Genomic DNA, 9,536 nt, shown 5'->3' with positions numbered 1-9,536 from the left:
TCGCATTGACAAACTTAAAACTTACCACGTTAGCATGGTTTTCTTGTGACGTTAATAATTTTTCCACAATTTCCAACTCCTCCGAAGTTTTGATGGGAAATTTGAACTCTGGTTTTAAATCCAATCTTGTATGTTTTTCTCGCAAAATCGAGATGATTATATCATTCTGGGCTTTTATGTGGGTCAGTAGTGACACCACTGTATCTTGCAAACCTGAAAGACAGTTATGTTAATGTAATAATGTATTAGTGATGGGTCGCAGGTAAGATACCGAATGTATGTATGTATAAATAATATAGCGGCAAAGTATTAACGTCCTACCAGCCGTGAACAACAAGCGTGTCTTAACCTTTTTGACGCCAATGATGAATATACATCATTATACGCGTCGCAGCGACGCGTCGCTGAGCTCGACTTCATGTCGCTGGCTTCGTGTAGCCGCGTTCGAATGCTATTTCATAGAAATACATAGAAACCAGTCAGTGACGCGGCGACATGAAGTCGAGATCAGCGACGCGTAGTTGTGTTTCAACTTGTACCTTTACCTACCTTTTAATCCTTGACCGCACGATGGCGTTGCTGGCACGTCGCTGCCGAGATTCGGTGGTTGTTCTTTTCGCGACCAAGGACTACGTATGCGTGAAACCGGAGTTAGCCGCCCCTCGCCGTCTTCTGTTAAATCTGACAAGTCAAAAATATTAACAATACAAAACTTTTCCGGTACCTACCTATCAATAAATAAAGATGAATATACGTCATTTCTAAAAATCGTCCTAGTAGCTGGTTTGATAGTGCACAAAAACCCTGCACTTTGTGACTATGCGCTGAAACTTGGTACAGTCGATTCTTAGCTGGTAGATCCAGACCGGGAGGGACATGCTTCTGCAGCAACAGGCAAGTCCATCCATGTAGGTTCCCAGTTGTTATTGACCTTCGTGCAACCCCAAGTAGACAGACAGGGCAGACTTTTGAACCAGCTAAGAATCAACGATGCCAAGTTTCAGCGCATAGTCACAAAGTGCAAGGTTCCCATACAACGGCGTGCAATATCAAACCAGCTATAGCTGTTTACTCTGTAGAAATGAACATAGGAATGAACACCACACACATATTACACATACATGAACATGAAAATCAAACCACCGCAGATGGTTAAACATTGATATCTTACCTTGCAGGACACTGTTTGTCAAGACAGGAAGCCCGTCAACTACATTCAGCAATGAGAGGGTTTCTGTTGGCAAAAAACATTAACATAATATGTATTATATTTATTTTCTATGAGTATTAATAATACAATGCACGCTTAGACCGACTTACCCAGTACAAAATAAAAAAAACCGGTCAAGTGAGAGTTCGTTTAACTCGCGCACCGAGGGTTCCGTACAAACTTTCAATTATCTCATGTAAAAATACAAAAGACTTAATGACCAGAAGTATACTAAGTATAATTGTGTACAGCGTCATCTATCGGCAAATTCGCTAACTAATTTGCGGGACCTGTGTACATATGTTGTTTTTTTTCTTTATCATTCGAACCGATTTCAATTTTTTTTGTTTTATTTGAAAAAAAAGGTGTTTTTTGTGTAATCTCATACGAATTTCAAGTATAATTAACACCAGCAAAGGAGGTTAAATTGCAAATTAAATTTCGAAAGGTTTTTTGATAGTGACAAAAAAGTTTTCAAGATATAGGCATGATTATATTTTTTCTGCCCTCTGGGCGGAAAGCGTCAACTTTGCTCCCGCTGCGCTAAACGAAGTTGCCGCTTTCCGCCTCCGTCGAGCAGAAAAATAGTATGCGCACCACGGGAGGAAACGTAGGACATTCCATCCCGCGTGTTTGCCACCCTCGCCTTCGGCTCAGGTGACAATTTGTTTTACATTTCCCTTCATGAATGATTATTTTTCACTATGAAAAAATTAATCAAAATTTTTTTTGAAATGTACATTTAAGATCTTTGAAACGATACCCCACTAGACCTAGTAATTTGAAATTTTGTCCTCTCTTCATATGGGGCATTTTTCATATTGAATAAAAATAAAATAGAAAAATAACACTTTCAATGTGTTTGGGTTAGCATTATTGATGACTATAATATTCCAAATCGATAGCGATGTGACAAACAGACAGACAGACGGACGGACGGACGGACAGAGTTGCACCATAAGGGTTCCTTTTGTACCTTTTTGGTACGACACCCTAAAAAATAAATCACCTGTGGTTATGTCGCCGCGAAATAAACTACCCGTCCCTTTGTAATTAATACAGTTAGAATAAGATGGGTAGTCTATCTAGCGGCGAAATACTCTCGCGCCAATCATGTGCTAGGCTTACTGGTAAGAATAATATTCTATTAGGTATGTATTAATTATGATTTACTTACTTTCTGGTGTTGAAGGAGCTTCCCGGGAATCTCGGGTAATGTTTGGCTGAGCCTGACGGGTATCTGTACAAACCATAACATATTATTTTTGAGAGTTCTTTGTAATATCATACTTCTATATAAAATAAAAAAAACTACACAAAATATATCTATTTACTCTTGATATTAAAGGGTCCATACCAGAAAAGGAAAAACCTTCCATCTGTCTCTCCATGCCAAAACAGTGTTCTAACAAAAAGATAAATTTGACTAGAAGAAACACTTAATGGATATAACAGAGTAAGCAGTAAGCAGCTAGCTATATATATTGACCAAAATAAGTTTTTGTCAAAAAATTTATTTTTAGGGTTCCGTAGCCAAATGGCAAAAAACGGAACCCTTATAGATTCGTCATGTCCGTCTGTGTGTCCGATTATATCACAGCCACTTTTTTCTGAAACTATAAGAGCTATACTGTTCAAACTTGATAAGTAGATGTATTCTATGAACCGCATTAAGATGTTTACACAAAAATAGAAAAAAAAAACAATAAATTTTGGGGGTTCCCCATACTTAGAACTGTGATAACAGATATATTGAAAATAATATTTAATTTGTATGAAAAAGAGAAAATCTGAAGATTTCATAATTTTTTTAAAGTTGCTGAACAAATGTTGATCAGTTTGAGGAGTTACAATAATATGGTTTAATTATTTTCTAATGTTATAGGAAGCACCTGATATATCATATATTATATTTGCATGAGAACCATGGGACAAAAATACATTAAATAAACTGGCTGAAAGTTGTTTGATTATTAGAAAGCAGCAACATAAAATGGCAGTTATGAAGTAAATTCTGACACTTTGCACACCTATGAAGTTGCTAAACTGAATATTGACAATATAAACCTTAGAAAAAAATGCTACTCTTACTATTCTGACACATGCAACAAGTATCTACAGCATCATAATTGTTCAATGTGGCGGGACTTAATTCATAAATAATAATGGCCCGTTGGCTATAACCTCAACTTACCTCTATAGTAAGCAGCAGCAGCTGTTTTGTTCAAGATTTTTTTCTTAATTGGTGGTGGCGTTATGTGACCGTCATTTTCATCGCTTGTGGAAATATATCTGTTATTTCTTTTCCGCTTAAAATTTGGATCTTCTTCTGCTTCAGTCTGTAAGTCTGATGTCTCCTCGACCAGTTTCAGTTTTCTTTTGGCTTTATCTATATCGTCTTTACATGCAAATAAAATAAAAAATACACACAACATGCAAAAATAATAAATGAACACAACATAATGCATCCCTCAGTCAATTAAAACAAGGTTATTGGTAAATATGTAGGATGGAGTAGGAACAGGGTAGTAAGTGGTTAGTAGCACAGTCAATTATCCATTTACCTGGACATTACAGAAGTTATGTTAATACAGACACAATGCAAGGTAAAATTATCCCAAAAATGCTGCTACTTGTCTCAGCAATAGGTTTATGAAAATGACCATAAGCTGTCCATCCATATTAATATTATAAGTGTGAAAGCAACTCTATCTTTCTGTCTCTTTGTCTGTGTATCGCTAAACTAATCGAAAATATTTTTTTTACCCGGTAATAAGTTTTACCCGGAACTTCACTAAATTATTGCTATACTGTTTGTAATTAAGATTACTGCTGAATATGTAAACTTACAAGATACTATAACAAATCCGAATAAATCCATAACACTGCTGTGACAATGACATTACCTACAGTAACGTAACATATTTTACTCAATATACCAACAAGAATACTACCTATATGTAGGTGTGTTGGTTTTTGTCCGGCACTAGTTTTCGTCCACTTGACGAAATTTGAATATAAACGTACTTTGCTGCACAAATTTGTACGTACCTATTGCAATCATTAATGTCAAAACAATATATCAATCTATTTACATAAAATTATATGTCGCAAATAGAAAATTAAAAATCAATTACATTAATTGATAATCTGTACGGAAATTAACGCAATGACTCTACATATTTTATCTTCGAAAAACTGAACTATCACAGAAAACGGAAACTTACACCAACATTAGTAAGCTCTCGGTAAATCAAGAAATATTGCATCCAGATACCATACCTCTAAGTACGTGACTTACCAATAGCAAAATCCACGTGGTTCTTAAAATAAATATATACGTACCAGTCTCACAAAAAACTCTTTGGATGAAGTATCGTTTCCATTTCTCATCCGGTGTTTTGGTATCCGCCAACACCTTTTCAAAAGCTTTAGATCCCTTGACGGGTGGCCAAAATACCTCCCGACGCCTTGGCGTAATCCACTGATTACAATGGATATTGATCCGCCGTTTTGATCACTGAATTGTATCACTGAGTATGTACTCATCACTGAGTATGTGTTTATCATGTGATAAAACTAAAATATACCTTTAAGAGTCTCGAATTGCACAGCACCCACGGACGCGATACAACACAACAGACCGGGCAAACGGAAAAGGAGGGAAACGATACATGACACATGACACTTCAATCAAAATGTCAGAATTTCGTTCCGTTCCAACTTCTGATGTTTCTAAAAATAACAATTTTAAGCTTGTTTTGGTGTTATTAATTATAAAATCTATAAAAAAAATACTGTATAACAACTTTAGAGTTACCGAAACAAACGGAAATGTTTTTTTTTACTTTATAAATATTTTACAATACAAGATTGACAAATTGGTATCAAGAAACGAAACGCGTTATTTTGTCGGTTACATACGTCTTGATAGTAACCCCAAATAGACGTCAATAGAACGTCAATTTTGTGACTAAAATGGTACGTCCTACTAACAGAGACCCCAAATAGATGTAAATTTCTATAAGAAGTTACTACGCTAATATTAAGAATCACGTTTAGTGAAACAGGGCAATAGCCGCGAAAATCGACGTTCGTCAATTGCGGGCATTTTTCTCTGTCACTCTAATGACGTCTTAGTGAGAGTAAAAGAGAAAGATCCCCTCAATTTGCGAATTTCGTTTTTCGCGGTAGGCCTGCACGTCTTTGACTCGTTGTTCGAAAATTAATAACGTTGTTGTGACGCCGCTGCGGCGGGGCGTAGCGGCGCTGCAATCGCTGTTTCAACACGGTAGTGTTGCCAAGTCTCTTGTTTTTACAAAAGATTCCCCAATTACCATTATATTACAACCCCAATTAGACGTCAGTGACACGTCAATTTAATGACTTAAGAAGGTACGTCCTGATATTGACCCCGTACAGACGTCAGTAGAACGGCAATTTTGTGACTAAAAAGGTACGTCCTTATAGTGACCCCAAATAGACGTCAGTGAAGCGTCCATTTTGTGACTAAGCTGGTATGTCCTGATAGTGACCCCAAATAAACTTCAATTTTAAAACAAAGAAAGTACGTCGTATTAGTGACCCCAAATAGACGTCAGTAAAACGTCAAATTTGTGACTAAAAAGGTACGTCCTGATAGTGATCCCAAATAGACGTCTGTGAAGCGTAATTTTTGTGACAAAAAAAGTACGTCCTGATAGCGACCCCAAATAGACGTCAGTAAAACGTCAATTTTGTGACTAAAAAGGTACGTCCCGATAGTGACCCCAAATAGACGTCAGTGGAACGTCAATTTTGTGTCAAAGAAAGTACGTCCTGATAGTGACCCCAAATAGACGTACGTGAAACGTCAATTTTGTGATAAAAAAGTACGTCCTGATAGTGTCCCCAAATAGACGTCAGTAAAACGTCAAATCTGTGACTAAAAAGGTACGTCCTGATAGTGACCCCAAATAGACGTCAGTAAAACGTCAAATTTGTGACTAAAAAGGTACGTCCTGATAGTGACCCCAAATAGACGTCAGTAAAACGTCAAATTTGTGACTAAAAAGGTACGTCCTTGTAGTGACCCCATATAGACGTCAGTGAAACGTCAATTTTGTGACAAAGAAAGTACGTCCTGATAGTGACCCCAAATAGACGTCAGTGAAACGTCAATTTTGTGACAAAGAAAGTACGTCCTGATAGTGTCCCCAAATAGACGTCAGTAAAACGTCAAATTTGTGACTAAAAAGGTACGTCCTGATAGTGACCCCAAATAGACGTCAGTAAAACGTCCAATTTGTGACTAAAAAGGTACGTCCTGATAGTGACCCCATATAGACGTCAGTGAAACGTCAATTTTGTGACAAAGAAAGTACGTCCTGATAGTGACCCCAAATAGACGTCAGTGAAACGTCAATTTTGTGTCCAAAATGGTACGTCCTAATAATGACCTTAAATAGACGTCAGTGAAACGTCTACTCTCGACGAATAGAGTACTGACCTTGTTATGACCTATAAATGACGTCAATTGTGCGTCACTGACGTCAGTTTGCTACCTGGGCAATGCAAGAACGTGCACGTTCATTCAAGAAACGCGTAGTGGGTAGTGGTGAGACAGTAGTCTTGTTGCTCTATTTCATTGTATTATCTCAAGGAAAGTAATAAGAAAAGTTTATCAGTTTTATTTGTCAAAAATGATAAAAAATGTCATGATAGCCTTTTTATAAGCTATGCTATAGTTTATCTTTTATTGTTTTACAGTTAAATTTGCCTGCGGCTTAGAATCAATGTTATAACTCGTTAATTCAATAACAAAGTTTTGCTGTTTTCTGGCACAAGATACATATATTAAATTCTACCTTTAGAGCGGCAAGCAAGTAAAATAATAAAAAAGTTTTTTAATTACTTATTTATTCTAGTAGCGGGATTGAAAGACAAAAAACAGGTACCTAATTATTCAGCGTATATCAAATAAGTACGTAACGCAACATATTTGAAACAACAATTTTCTCACTTGACCCCTAACCTAAGACACTGTTGGTTTTTGATATAACCAGGAATCGGAACCGGTTTTTTGCTAAAACTTCGAGATAACCATGTATGTATTTCGGTTTATTTTATCCTCCAAATCCTCAGTTGTGTTTTAGATAACGACTTCGTATTATTAGATTGCCCAATTAGAAATTAAATAATAAGTACCGTTTTCGTTCCCATACAAAAAATACCGGCTTCCGATCCCTAGATAAAACACCGAACAATTGATCCTTCGATTTTACTGTGTAACTCTGTGTGCTATCAATCTTACGTCAGTTCCTGTGACGTCACCGTCTTAAGTGGTCGTGGGACCGCCGTGAAGCGTCATATATGATTACATGGTATGCATGTGATTCATGATGCGTACGCGTTTAAATTAGGTCTGACTTGTTTGTGTACAACATTAATTGAATCGACACACTTATGATAAACGTAATTATATAATAGGCTGTGCGGTTTAAGGTATGGTGGTATTAACCTGTCTATACGGATCCTGATCGAATTTTTCAGTCATATTTTTGCTTTTTTCGAAAATACTTTTTTCTCATAGGTAAACCACTGCATGCACAAGTCGCTCCTGAGCGAAGAATTCTCTGCTTTTATCCCCAAAATTACGATTTCTCATAGTACTCTACACCACCACTTAGAGGTCGTCACTTCGTCAGTCCTCAACTGTGCGTTTCTCCAGAAACTTCCCTCCCTCCCTCTTTCTTCTTTAGAGATTCCTCAAAGGGATAAGTTCGCCTTTGTACTACTTACTAATTGTATGTTACTTTTAATATGCATTTTTGTACAATAAAGAGCTACTACTACTACTAAACTTCCTGCCTCGTACAGCTAAACTGTGGAATGAGCTTATCGCTCGCGATATTCTCGGACCGATACGACCTTAAGTAAATAGCGTACTCCCATCTTAAATGCCAGCAACGCACTTACAACCCATCTGGCCTAGCCAAGATGACAATCGCTTGCGCTAAAACAACAAAACGCTTCGCGTCTATATCACTCATCCATATTAGTGCGACAGTGACAGTTGCATATCGTTCGCTACGAAGCGTAAACCATTGGCATGTGGGTTATGCACCCTGTTGTGGCGGGTATCCATGGGTCGGTTATCGCTTACCATCAGGCGATCCGTCTGCTCGTTTGCCTTCCGTATCATAAATATGTTGAATCATATTTCGGTAACGCCTCAAGGGCGTATATTTTATCAATGTAGTATGTCTACCACAGACGCCCCTAACTCCGAAACCTCGTGTTACATACAAGACAATATTATGACTAGAACTACCGCTGAAGGGGTGAAGATACCCTACAATTTGCCGCGTTACTTGATCGGGTCAAACGCAAGTGATTCACCGCCAGTGCGACTACAAATTGGTTCTTTCCGGCGTAAAGAAACGAGTCTGCTTGTAAACATCCGTAGTGCTAATGTAACTTTTGTGTTTGGGATTACGTTTTTTGTAATTTGGTGCCAACACTATCATATCACTATTGGTTCAAAGATGTGTTGAAACGGCATATGAAGAGAGCTTATATAGAGCCAACGAAGTGGGAGAGTCTAGCCAGTGACCGTCCACGTTGGAGGCATATTATGCAGACTCAGGTGCGTCAGTTTGAAGCAGGCGGCTCACAGAACTCGACGCTAAGCGCGACGAGCTGAAGGCCAGACCACCTGCGGCCATACTTTACAATTATGTCGGAGGGGTGCTGACTTGCACATGTGGTCGTACATTTGCTGCAAAAATTGGCTATATCAGTCACCTGAGAGCGCACCAGCGACGCTCTCAGCGGTAGAACGCAGTCGCTGTGGTCGAAAACGGCTAGGTAATGATGATGATGAATTTGGTGCAGTTAAGTTTACATTGTAGATTCGAACAAGATCGATGAGATTTGTAGGGCACAATAAGATTTTATAAGAAGAAAATGACAAGCTTATAGCGTCATCTTTTTTATAATATAGAAGGCAAACGAGCAGACAGATCGCAGTTACTGTCGCTCATGGACACCCGCAACACCAGAGGGGTTGTACGTGCGTTACCGGCAATTGGAGATGGGAGTACGCTCTTTTCTTGAAGGCCGTATCGGTTCGTAAATATTTATTCGACGACCGGTTTGGCCTAGTGGGTAGTGACCCTGCCTACGAAGCTGATGGTCCCGGGTTCAAATCCTGGTAAGGGCATTTATTCGTGTGATGAGCATGGATATTTGTTCCTGAGTCATGGGTGTTTTCTATGTATTTAAGTATTTATAAATATTTATATATTATATATATCGTTGTCTAAGTACCCTCAACACAAGCCTT

The sequence above is a fragment of the Cydia pomonella genome, chromosome 19 (assembly GCF_033807575.1).
Source record: "Cydia pomonella isolate Wapato2018A chromosome 19, ilCydPomo1, whole genome shotgun sequence".
Taxonomy (NCBI): Eukaryota; Metazoa; Arthropoda; class Insecta; order Lepidoptera; family Tortricidae; genus Cydia; species Cydia pomonella.
This window is presented reverse-complemented; position numbering follows the sequence as displayed.